This window comes from Suricata suricatta, chromosome 2 (assembly GCF_006229205.1).
Source record: "Suricata suricatta isolate VVHF042 chromosome 2, meerkat_22Aug2017_6uvM2_HiC, whole genome shotgun sequence".
Classification (NCBI taxonomy): Eukaryota; Metazoa; Chordata; class Mammalia; order Carnivora; family Herpestidae; genus Suricata; species Suricata suricatta.
This window is the reverse complement of record NC_043701.1, coordinates 174,063,114-174,077,255: the sequence shown is the minus strand read 5'-3', so window position 1 is coordinate 174,077,255 and position 14,142 is coordinate 174,063,114.

The following is a 14,142-nucleotide window of genomic DNA, read 5'->3' as shown; positions in this document are numbered from 1 at the left end:
GTGAAGCCACCTTCTTTTACATCAAAAACACAACTAAAGAGTTTAAAAATTAAACCAAAAATCAGAAACATATGGCTTCGAGTCTTTGGATTTGATTGGGTAAATATGTATATAAATTATACTTAGACTTGAATGCACTCTTTGCCTATTTTTACTTTATGATTACCTTAAGTCAGCGTAGTGCCTTGTAAAAATGTACCTATGCTGCACCCATTCCATAAAATCTATGAAATAAAACACATCTCTTCGGCTCAGTGAAGTTCAGAAAATCTGGGTCTTCGCTCCTATAAATGTATCATGTTACATTTACTGCCTAATAAAGTCTCAAAGAACAAGATTGCCCTTCTTTTCACAACTTGATCCTTTACAAATTTACAAATGTAATGCTTTAACCTATTTGAACTCAACTCTAGCTCCCCGAGGGAAGATGCTTAACCAAGGAAAAGTGTCTGTTCTCGGTTAGTTGGGCCTTGGCTACCGGCCGTGGGTATCAGGAGGGGTGGCCGCCTGCCGGAGGCGCACAGCTGGCCTTCTGGCCTCGGCGGGAGGGAGGTCTGTGTCGCCTGAGTCCATGAGGTCAAAAGAAGGCAAAAGGAGTTGGCACTGAGAAGGCAAAAACAAGGCCCTGGTACCAGGAGGTTAGGTCACAAGGAAGGGCAAGAAGTATTATCAAGCTGGAGGCCAACTCCCTGAAAACCAAACAGAGATAAAACCAAATAGGTGACATTCTTCAGAATTGAGGAATTCATTCCTTCCTAGCCGGCGAATGCTTGCTTAGAGAACAATTTCTCCACGGAGTGTCTGTACTTAGACAACCTCAGCCTGAGAAGAAGTTGGGACATTCAGGTGGCTTTGAGGCGGGGCCTGCCCACCCAGAACAAGTCATTTTAGCTTGTTTTTTCTTAAAAGGTTATAGTTTAAAAAGAGAAGCTTCAGAGGAGGTAAATATGGAAGGAGGGAACTATAATAACACTGTAGGCAGTGACATGAACGTGACCTCGTATGAAAATGGAAATTTCTTTATCAAACGATGAAATGTTTTGTCTACACAACTCAAAGAATTCTGGACACGGAGCAGTGAAACAGTGAGTTTGTGTAGAAAGTAGAGGCAGGTGGAGAAAGTCAAGGTCAAGGGAGAGAGAAAAAATAAGAGGTGGGCAGACTATGGATGAAAACATTCCCTCTCAGGAGCAGGGGAACGCTTCATCTGCCACGTAAAAAGAGCCAGGAGCTGCTGTAACCTCAAAAGTCTGAAAATTATCCCCATGTAAGACTGGATATCTTCTGAACTCCCTGGATGTTTGGCATAAGACCGTTCTTAGTAAAATGGACAACTAAAGCTGTTTCCTAAATAATTCAAAGAATTGCTTCAACCACACCCCCAAAATGCAGCCTATCTATCATCCAAATACTTGCAAATCAGAGCAATTGTATCTAAAATGATTATCTAGCTTTCCATTCTGCCCTGTTAGTTGATATACACTAGAAAAAGCACAAATGATTTTTTACAGTGTGAAATACACATACCCCATACGTATTGAAGTTTTTAACGGGCAGATGCACCCTTTCCCGGTGGTTAAGAGCCCCCTCTAACTCCTTTGTTACCTCCTCAAAGAAAAAGCCCCCCATGATCACCATCAAAATGCTGACAGTCGAATCTGTCTGTTTCACTAAGCTTCAAAACAAACCACTGAAAGCACTCAATGACCACTGGCCACCTCGTGCATGTTTCCTCCATTTTTTAACAATTCAAAATCTTATGGAAAGCCGGTAATTTTCATCAAAATGGTTGTAGTTCTGGCTGTCTCTAGATGAATGTGGGGCCCTCAGGAAATAACTTTTCATAAGGTCTCCAATTACTAACATTTTAATCCAGGTGAAAAATCAAGTTACATGAATCTTTGTGGCAACCCTAAAGAATGAAAGGAGATCAACCTGAAAGTGTTATGTGGAGGTGAGGAGGGGCAGGTGAGGAAATACTGAAAGGCCATATTCTCTGAAGTATGTGCTCAGGGAAACAAACATCCCCCCCTTTTCTGTCTCCACTCCATTCCCTATGGTATAAAAGATGGGTTCCTTCCTTCCTTCCTTCCTTCCTTCCTTCCTTCCTTCCTTCCTTCCTTCCTTCCTTCCTTCCTCCCTCCCTTTCTTTCTTTCTTTCTTTCTTTCTTTCTTTCTTTCTTTCTTTCTTCTTTATTTCTCTCTCTCTCCCTCCCTCTCTCTCTCTCTCTCTCTCTCTTTCTCTCTTTCTTTCTTTCTTTCTCTTTCTTTCTTTCTTTCCTTTTTTAAAGCCTAGATGGGGAACCACCTCCATCATCCCATGAGTTTGCTGTCTTAGTCCCACAGGGCAGGGGGCTGAAACAAACATCTTTGATTAACATAAGGAAAACAAAATCCACCCTAGATTTTCAAGCTGAAATACCTATTGGTCTTTGTTTTACAAACGTTTCTGAAGTTTTATCTTTATTTCTGATGCAGTTGAGACACCGTGTGTGTGTGTGTGTGTGTGTGTGTGTTTAAGATTTTGAACATAAAAGAAAAGCTTTCCAGTGAAAAAAAATCTGTTTATAATGGTAACGTGCAAAATAATTTGTCTGTTTGATCCAGAAAACAGTTGTTCTAGAAGATAAGACTACAGACCCATTCTGGAAGATAAGACTATACCTGTAAATAGCTTACTGATTAAGCCTAGCAACTTGTTCAACAAGATTCTCTTCAAAACTCTAGCCTTGCTTTGCCCTTGTCCGGAGCCCTTCTGGCACAAACCGCCCAACTCCCCCCGTCCAGTGACCTCCTACTTACCACACTCACACTCTCTTCAAAGCACCAGCTCAGACTCTCATCCCTGTCCCAATTTCTCCACTTTGAGACATCACTGAGACTGTATCCAAGTGGTGTTCATTCTCTTTGCAATAGATCTCATAAACTTCTCTTGGCTTGACCAGTTGTGTTTTCTGGTGGTTTTTGAAGATGTTAATGGTTGACACATTCCTTAACAGTATCTGCAGCAGGTTTCATAAAGGCCACTCTGGAATCAAAACACACACCTATCTGGTCTGGCCTTTAATTTATATCCTCTTCAAAGCACTTACCGAGCCTTATCTCCCCCAGATGAATGGCTCAAGGGATTTGAGCTGGGGAGGTAGCTTGGCTTTCTCTTTAAGTCAGGGTGGGAGAAGAGGGGAGGGACATGTGGTTTGAGAAGACCTTACCCTGTTGGAAGATGGAACCCCTCTGGGGAGAGGAAGGATCTATGTGGTAATAGGTCACTAGTCAGCAGTCCAGGATTCACTGTCATGTTGCTGCTCTGGTTGGTTCCATGTATCTATGTCTACCGATATGGCGGCCACTGTGTAGATATTGCCCGTGGCTTTCCCTGCGCAGAGTCAGTATCACACTGGCCCCTCTCTCACTGGTGTGCCACCCAAAGAGGATCGTCCTCTCCATCAGTTTCCTGGCTCCAAAGCCTTTCATGCATTTTGACTTGTTCTTCCTCTTCTTATGAACTTTGTGCTCCTTTGTAAGGAGACTCAGGAACCAATGAGAAAATGAGAATAAAATAGAATATTGTTCTGAGAATTAAACACACTTTTCAAATGTGTGCCCCATAGGCAGTAACTAGTAATCTTTCTTTTCTATTCTACACAATGCACTGTGTTGGCAATATTAATTTTGTAATTAAGAATGAAATGTGAACTATTGTATTAATTTACCAAGTTTAAGAATATAAGGAAAGGTTCCTAAACATTTATACTTCAAGAACTAAATAACTTTGATTTCATCAAAATTCAAACCAATGCAAATTTACCAACAAGTATTTTTAGTCTAGTTCAGATCAAGAAGGAAGAAAATTTTGATCCTGGAGTGACACTCTCTTTTGGCTTCTTTTGTTGCCCCTTAATAAATGCTCTTCAATTTTCTTAAAAAAAAATGGATATTTCATTGTCGATGTGGTTAGACTGGATTCAAGGTGCGAAATTAGTATATGCCAATGTGAAATGGGGATAGTTCTCTGCCTAACATTTTCCATGACATGTCTTAAACACGTGGTTATTTGGGGAGACCCAAAAGAGCAGAGTGAGAAATAGTTATAGCATATGAGTGTAATAACAAATGTAATCATGAACAAACAATACATTAAATTGGTAGGACACAGTTTACATTAGATCACAGGAATGAATATCAAAAATATAGTCAATATTTTTGAAAAAACAACCAGCAGTGAAAAATTCATTTATAATACAAACCAGACACTCCAAAATAATTTGTGGTTTACTTAATTCTTACCGTTCATCCTATATTCTTTTGAATAAGCTAAAGGAAGGCACCCGAGTAACTACCTCAGCTGTTTTTAATTTTAATATTGAAGTTTCAGTGAGATGAAAACTCAGGTCTATATAACAAAAAGAGACGGCATGTTATTTTTAGAAATTTAGATTTCCCCCCCTCCCAGTGTAGATTCCTATTAAAAAGAAATGTATTACAATAAATTACTATATTTCCAAATTGTCTCATTATTTCTGGGCAAACAATAATTGCAAATAAATTCTGAATAGAAGAATATCACATTGCATCTTACGTGTTCTGCAATATGCACTCACAGAAAATCATTACAGCAACAAAACCAGCTGCATGTAATAGAAAGCAAATGATTTACAATGTTCTTATGAGAAACTACTTTATTTCATATTATCATAAAAAGAACAGAACTGAATATTTGCATGACAAACAGAAGAATCCAGGAAATTCCAAAAGCAACTCAGTTTTTTTAATAGGTATTAATGCTGGAAGGTGATTTGAAAGCCTTCTACTCTAGAGAATATTAGCAATTATAATTTGCAGTCATTATTAAGCCAACAATTGAGAAAAGAAAAATCTACAAACATTAATAGAATATAGAAAGAACTACTTGAAGTAATATGTTGTGTTTCTATCATAGGACATCTATGTTACAAGAACTTACATTTAGTGATGTTGAACACTTTATTTCATTTAAGCCAAGAAGAAGAATGTGTTTTTGTTCCTAAAGGAAGTTCCATCCTGACCCACAGCAAAAATCTTCAATGTCTGTTTTTTAGTATGTTTTGCATGCCAATCAACGTATCTGCCTACCAAGGGCCCAGTCCGAGGGAACTGGCCCCGCCCACATACCTAATAAAAGGGGAGCCATCGACAGCCCGCAGGGCCCAGGCTCTCTCCTTCCACCCATCATGTGCACAGGGAGCAGAGGCGGAGTTATGATATACATGGCTTGCAGAAGAAAAGGCGAGCTGAGTGGAGGAAACTCCCGCTCAGCCATGAACTTAAGTCCTGGCAAGGAGAAGGAGCGTTCAGACGAGGAAGAAGTGACACACGAGTGGCAGAGAGAAGATAGAGAGTCCAAGGTGGGAGTGGGTAGTTGGCTACCCAGTGGGAAGCTGAAGGCAGCCTGAGCCCAGAGGAGAGGGCACATCAGTGGTGGATCACTGGTGCCATACATGAACTCTTGCCGCCAGGAATCCCAAACGTCCCCAACTCCAGCTCTGATCTCTGGGCCACCAAGCCCAGAATTGGCTCCTAGACTTAAATATCCATACCTCTAGTACCTATCTCTAATTTCACTCTCTACATTGTCAGTGTAGTAAAACCATCCTAAATAAATTAATTGGTAGGAGCCTCAGTTTGTCCAGCCCCCCAAAACCTATAAATTACATATATATGTATAAAATAATGTATTAATTATATATCCTATAATAGAATGATTGGTATTAAAATGATATGATTGTATATTTTATATTTATGATATAGTATAGTGTAATACTTGCATATATTTTATAACATATAATACTAAACATATGGTAACCACATATACGTTATATACTATATTTACATATATGACATTGTATGTTCTTATATTTAAAATATGTATGTATAAATACATATAAAATCAGAGAATATATATTACATATATAACACTGTATGTTCAAATCAGTGATCGCACTTTTTAGAGAATCAACTAATTCCAGTTATTTAATAAACTTTATGGTGGGAGCAGCGGATGAATATAAAACATATTTTAAACATAACTTTACAAATGCACTAAGTGAGCACAATAACTGGTTCATGTTCTCATTGCTTCCCATCATGTCTCACAGCGACCTTATGCTACCACACACCAGATGCTATGACAGATTAGGCCATCCCTCTGAACCTTGGTGTTCTAGGATGTCTTTGCTTTGTAGACTTGAACATTAATGGTCCTCAAAGGATGATTAACTGTGTCAAGTGCTCCTAGTCAGCCAAGCAAGATGACTGAAAATTGACTCAGGCAATATGTAGGTGTAGAGTGGCCCAGACAAAAATCTGATTGGAGCATGTTCAAGAGAAAAGGGGAGAAAGAGAGAGCAGGTACATACAAGTCTTTCAGGACATTTTTCTTCTAAAACAGAGAAGTGGGGTAGTAGCTGGAGGGCGTAGAGGGTCAAATGAGTTGTTGTTTTAATGTGAGAAGTATTAGATAATATGTATGAGAATGAGATTTCAACCAGCAGAGAAGGAAACAATTGAGGATGAAGAGGGAGAAGGGAAAATGGCAGATGCAAAACCTTGAGAACACAGGAAGAGATGAGAGCCGTTAACTCTGTGCTGAGGAAATGTCCTCAGATGAAAACACAGATATGCAATCACTGTAACAGGAGAGGAGAAGGAAGGAGAGTATTGGGGCACCTTCACTGACTGTATTTCCAATAATGCACCCAACATTTGCAATAGCTTTGCAAGAAGCTACACCACAATGTCAATTTCAACGGCAGTTGGGCTCAACCATGGTCCTACATCTTTTCCCTGTATGCTGTTGAGAGGTCGTCCAGTCCACCCACAGGAGGCTTTTAAGACCAAGTTCAGGTTAATATATTTGTATATGTTTTACATATGTGAATATATCTTAACAGTTAGCCCTATTGTACAGCCATAAGCTGATAGAAAAGATCCAATGCCTCCTCATAACGTCATGGAGGGGCCTCTCAAATCCATGGGTTCTGGCAGTTCCCCCACTTTTCTTACAATGTATTATCCCTTCTAGCAAGTGTAGCATTTCAGGCCATGTACTCAGGTGATATGCAAGTGTAACTCCATTTCCCTGTTATTCAACTTCATCTCTATTTGGATTCTCCCATTTCTGCTGCTGTCAAAATTCATCCAGAAAACATCCTACCTGGGTATATTCAGTCATTTCAGGTTTTACACTCAGGAAGGTAAGAATTTCTGTCTCCCTCTCTTTCTTCCCAGGACAGATCTGAAATTCGAAGGGCTAAACGAAGTGAAGGCCCCAGGGGAGAAGCCAGGAAGAGTCCATGGCTGTCCAGTCTATTCTCACTAGCCTCTCCTTATGTACAGACATACGTAGGCCCCACCACGGTGGGGCCCTGATCCTTGATCCTTATATTCCGTATCTGCCAGATCTCTTGACTTGGATGATCATTTAGGTCTACCAGTGTTTTCTTAGTCATTTTCACAACTTTGTGGGGAAGATAAAATTCTCAAAGGTTATCTGGTATTTCTGATGACAGGAAGCTCACGGGATTTCCTTCAAGCTTCTCTGCCTAGGGCATCTCTGCCCTGCTATCTGCTGCCACTGTTGTTGCTTTAAGTTAGCATGGTGCAGGGCACTGGGGTTGGCGAGGGGGAGGGGGGTCTCAGACCTTGCTCACTTTCAAGGACCCTCCTAGGAATCAAGATTCAACTGATGACTGCCTTTAGTGCTCAAGTTGGTCTGGAGGCTCTATCAACAATTTGCACAGTTCTGATGCCAATAAGGGGGAAAGAGAAAGGTCTTGGAGGCATTTAAAAATGTGCAGGAAACTTGATCTTCTCTCCCAGTCTTTTTTTCCTTCCCCTGACCAGTGACATCTTTGTCAGATGACACTCTTTCTTCAACTAGATTCTTCCAAAATTCATTTACTTCATAGACTTTGATTCTTATAGCTCTTCCCCTACTGGCTACTATGAAATGAGAAAGCTGAAAATGGACCCTGGAGCGTAGTAAAGTCTGGTTCTGCCTAATGCTGCCTGAAACTGGAAAAAAGGTCACAAGGGGACCGGGTGCTATTGGGAATGAAAAACACATCGGTTATTATCAACATATTATCAACCTTAGAGTCACATGAGCTTGTGAAAGTGTGTTTTTCCGAGAAGGCACCTGGCTTTCCATTCCTCAGTAAAGTTCAAGTTCAATCTTTCAATACAATGTACGCTTTCTGTTCTGCAGTGATCAACCAGTTGTGGTCCACCCCACACAGTTATCCACTTAGCTTTCAAGTTCTTCTTCATTCATTGCCCTTATAAAGTTGATTGTATTTAACACAGAATTTTCTTGCTTTTAAATCTGTTCAACTCTTCATCATTTTAAGCAACTGTGAATGTTGGAAGAATATGTAGATGCCAAGGGGTATATATTTAATAGACACCTAAAAATTATGATAAATCTTGTATTTGTAACATTCTTCAGTTTAACAAAATGCTTTTCTATACACTGTTGTGTTTGCTCTCCAACAATGACCAATAAATATAATGGGGAGGTTGAGATGGTGTGTGAGTTTTGTTCTCCTGAATGAATGAAAATCCAGTATTTTTCTTTTTTTTAATGTTAATTTATTTGGAGAGAGAGAGAGAGGAGCAGAGAGAGAGAATCCCAAGGAGGTGCCGTGCTCCCATGAGGCTCAATCCCAAAAACCATGAGATCATGACATGAGCCAAAATCAAGAGTCGGAGGCTCAACTGACTGAGCCAGCCAGGTGCCCGAAGAACCTAGTATTTTTCCACAAGAGACTACGTATTAGCATTTTGTCTCTTGATTATGAAAGTGGAGGAATGTGGTGATATAAAAAGTGATTTTTTTCTCAATGCATTCACTAATATATTTCAATCCCTCTGTAGTTTATGGATGCCAAACACCGTGGTCCAGGTCTCCTGCTTCACGGAAGATGCTATGAGTTGCAGAATAGATCAATTGCCTTTTTGCTTTTCACTAAAGCAGTGCTAGGCTCTGGGATTGTGTCAAGGATATTTTGATAATGCTTAAAGCCAACTGAAGTACAAGAGTTGTTCAAAGGGAATAAAGCATTTGGATTCCAAGTTTCCTGCCTCATCCTGACAGGAGCAAATGCCTGAAGACGAAGACAAGAGTTCATTCTTTGTGATAGGATAGGAAAAAACCATCATAGTATTGTGTTGACTATAGTGCTGCCTTTTTGAAATTAAATGAGATTGTGATGTTATGGACTTTAGCATAAGGTTAGCAATCAGCAAATGTTAGCTATTGTTTTCATTAAGAGATAACATGTTTAAAATTAAAGGAGTGCATGGGAGTCAAAAACACTGATTAGTTGCTAAATGTTTGTAGCTACATGTACCAAAGTTGCTAAATGTTTGTAGCTACATACGCCACCCTTTGGTGGTTTTAAATTCATCACATTTCAATGTGAAAATACAGTATATTAAAATCTGGTATCTGATCTATTACTTAAGTTTCTAATTCAGCTACTTGTAGCAATGGAAGCTATATGATTTAGGGAGTCCTTATTTTTCTGCAACTCAGAAATCAGAGTAATTCTTAGAAAGATGTTAAAATGATAGTTTAAGAGATCATCATTAAATTTTGGGGCGCCTGGGTAGCTCAGTTAGTTAAGCATCTGACTTCTGCTCAGGTCATGATCTCGCGGTTCGTGGATTCGAGCCCCTCGTCGGGCTCTGTGCTGACAGCTAGCTCAGAGTCTGGAGCCTGCTTCGGATTGTGTCTCCCTCTCTCTCTGACCCTCCCCTGCTCGTGCTGTCTCTCTCTCTCAAAAATAAATAAAACATTAAAAAATGTTTAAATAAAAAAAAGAAAGAAATCATCATTAAATTTCAAATGAAGGTTTAAAATATTACTAAGAGAATAGAAATATTCATTTCTATTTTTGTTTGGAAATGTGTCTGATAACGTTGGGTTTGGCTTATGAGAAAAGTAACTCAGGGTCTCCATTCTCTGGCTCCTACCTGCTGGGCTAGAAGGGCACCTGCTGCCCCCCCAGAGTCTTAATTACTTGGTGCAGAACAGCCCAGAATGCGCATGCTGTCCAGGCTTTGCCTTCAGTGATGAGGAAGCAGTTGCAAAGAGAAGTCAGGGTGATCATCAACCTCATAGCAACGAACATCTTTTGAGCACTGCCCATGCACTAGGTCTTCCCTGAGCTGTGTTTGACCCTTCATTTAACTCTCCCAACAACCTATTGAGGTTTGCTTGTCTGCAAATTTAAATTTAGAGAGTTTACATGATTTGCCCAAAGCCACACTGGTAGTGAGTGCTCAAAACCTGTCCTGGGAGAGCCACTCAAGGAAAGTTGAGGGAGGGTCTGCATCCTGGGAACTTTGGAGAAAATCTTGTCTTTGAAACTGTTCCTAGCGCTTGATTCCTGGTGTGTCTAATGCCCCAGACTTTGCTTGTATAAGGCCGGTTTGTACCTTCATATGAGGCACTTCATACTTGGATGGGAATAGTTTTTTTTTTTTAAACTTCATCATTTTTTTAAGAGCTCAGTTTATAAGGTAGAGTTAGAGACACACATCACACAATGTAAATACCGTATCCTCCTGCGTAAGCCTAATAAATAGCTACAGTAAAACACAGGGGGTCACTGATGTGAGGCTACTGAGAAGACATTCTAGGTAAGCTGAGATCCAAGTTTGGAGGGAGAAGAAATTTACAAGTTGCTGTTTTACGGAGGAAGATTTTAAGTTGCTCAAGGTCATACAAGCCCTTAGTTGTTGAACCAGATGACTTCTCTCAGTTCAACGTTCCTCTCCTTACACCACTTACCTTCCTGGAAGCAGGTATTTCTTCTCGATCTACATTGCCAAGCCAAATCCTATGCTTAATTTTGCATCATCAGTGATTCCAAGAACTCGAGAATGATTATAATACAGTCTCATAACAGTCCTGCTCTATGTCACAACCTATAAATGTTCTGAAGGTGACCTTATCCAGACTGGGTAAAAGATAAGCACCCAGTGCCGAGTCAAAACTAAAACATTGTTCCGGATGGTTGAAAGCTGCTTAGCAGAAACGGTGTAAAATCTGACCCTGGAATAAGAAGAGTTGTATCCATCCCTCAAAATGCTCCTCCTTGTCAAGCTTTCTATCACACACACACACACACACACACACACACACACATACACACACACCACACAACACACACACACACACATACAACACACATGCACACATCATATACTTTTAAAGCCCTTTGCTTTGTTTAGCATAGATTAAGTAAGCATACAGGGAGAGACTACAAGATCTTATGCAGGGGGAAAATACACAACCACCAAATGTTTTTGCCAGCTGCCCACCAGTTTAATGTCTTCCAAATGAATATATATATTAGTTTCAGAAATATTATAATTCTAATTCCTTATTTGTTAAGAAATTCTCCATCCTGTACTGTAACTGAACATGAAAAAATGCTAACATGTTTACAATGTACAAAGATATTAAGTTTACGTAACTTTGATAGACATTACTTTCAATAATATTCAAAAGTATCCAGTCTCTGTTAACCTCTACATAAATCCATCTAAGTTGCAATGTTTGAGGAGATTTCAGAAAGGCTCATGATGATGAGACCATTAAACCTTGAAGATAAATATCTAAGTTTCTAAAACTTTTTCCAGAACCATAATCTTTGCTCTTCAGTAATTTTACAGATATGCAAATTTATTTTATTTTATATGTAAATATAGAGAAACAAATCATATACAAATTAGTATGCTATATATGATACATGATATAACTTAAAAGAATATACTATAAATTGCATGTTATATATATTAATAGCATATATAGTATCATTAGATAATAAATAGTATATGTAAATTAATGAGTTAAGAGATATTATATAGCATATATATCATTTGTAATATATGTTATATGTTAAATTTATTATGTAATATATAATATACACTATACACAATATTATATATAAACAGTATATATTTATATATAATATACATTATATAATGTAAATGCATTTAACAATTATAATATGTAATATATAATGTTAACATATAATATACACTATACATAATATAAAATGTATATAGCATGTGTGTATATATATGTGTATATATATATACATAAAATACTTCTAAAGGACTTTGAGAATTCTGAAGATGGAAAGAAACTCAGTCACACAGAAAGATTATGATTTATCAGGATTACGACTCCTTAGTTGTAGATCCAGGATTAGAACACAGATCTGATGCTCAGACTCCTAGATTTTCCACACTACTATTCACAAACTCATAATAATTTTATTGTCAGTTGCCAAAAAGAGGCATGATTATGAAAAAAAAATTCCCTGCATGTGTGCACCTGAGACATATATGGATATCTCTGCAACATTGTTTATGATAGTAAAAAATTGGACACAATTTAAACATCCTTTGGAAAGGAAAAGAGCAATGAGACTTACTCTTGCCCAATACTGTATAACAGTTAAAGTACAGGGATTCAAACTCTGCGCATTAACATGGATGAATTTTGTTGAGGGAACAAAAATTGCACAACATAACAGTATGATAGCAGGAGGAGGAAATGAAAATACACCCACACAAAACTTTCTGATGTGTAAATGCCTATTCTGGTCCATAAATTCTTGCCCTCCTCAGTCAGCACGTCCTCATAGTTTGAAAGAGCTACAAAGAATACCAATAGAACTTATGTTTATTACCAGTAGTGAAAAGTTGAAGCCTTTCCAAAACCACTTATACTTACATGTAATTTCTTCCAAATCCTGAGCTGTTAGTGTCAATTTTCTCATGGGGAGTCTGTTAATAAAAGTTATATTTACTTCCTTCCTGTGATGATCATTTTCAGTTGGGAGAGAGAACTCTTGAGAACTTGAAGACTTTTTCTCTTGAATTAGAAGATCCTTTATTAATAAGTTACATGGAAAGGGAATCTACTTTGCTGTATCGACTGAATTCAATTAGAAAATTAAAATGCGATTTGCTTCTTTGTGGACGTATTACTTAGAATTATTAAATATTATAGAACGCTTTAGTGGTTCCTATTATAGACTCTTATTTTACAGATGAAGAAACAGAGGTCCAAGGAAGGAAAATTACTTCCCTAAAGAAACATAGCTAGTAATAGGCAGATTGGGGATTAAGACCCAAGTTGCCGACTAGAGCTTGTTACGTTCATTATACACTGCACTGCTTCCCGTGCGGTACAAGCTGTGTCCATATACTGTCCAATCCCAGGAGACAGATCAACCACCATGGGGCGAGGAAAACAAAACAGTCATCACCACCCCTCAAATACTCTTTTATTTTTTGACTGGTTATGTGAAAATTAATCCATATATATCTTCAAAGTGATTCTGGAGTTTTGCCATATGTATATATGTATAAGTTATATATATATATGTGTGTGTGTATATATATATATATATATATTTGAGTCGTATATGTATTTGAAGTGTGTGTGTGTGTGTGTGTGTGTGTGTGTGTGTGTGTATGAAGTCTGAAGACTGTACTGATACTTTGGAAAAGCTTCTTGCTGCCCTTAAGTCTCTGAACCTCCAACTGGAAAATAATTAACATCTGCTACATAATGTACATGGGAGTGAATTAGTGGGTTATTGAAACACTAAGAGCATTGCAGTTGTCCTACAATAGGTTTGCAAATTGCAATGTTCGAGATGCTGCTGCCCAAAGGGAAGAATCTTTCACAGTGCTTGGAGTAAGTCTCCCTACAGGACTTTATTTAAAGGTGTAGCACTTAGTAAATATTTTAAACTGTGAAATCTTCCACTATTGGAGAATAAATATTGACTTTACTTTCTGGCAAATTTCTTTAAAAAAATTTTTTTTAAACATTTATTTAGTTTTGAGAGACTGAAAGAGATGGATCATGAGCAGGGGAGGGGCAGAGAGAGGAACACACAGAATCAGAAGCAGGCTCCAGTCTCTGAGCTGCCAGCACAGAGCCCATTGCGGGGCTCGAATCCACGAACTGTGAGATCATGACTTGAACCAAAGTCGGGCACTCAACGGACTGAGTCACCCAGGCGCCTCTCTGGTCCAATTTCTTAATCATTGCAAAAGGCATTGTAACAATTT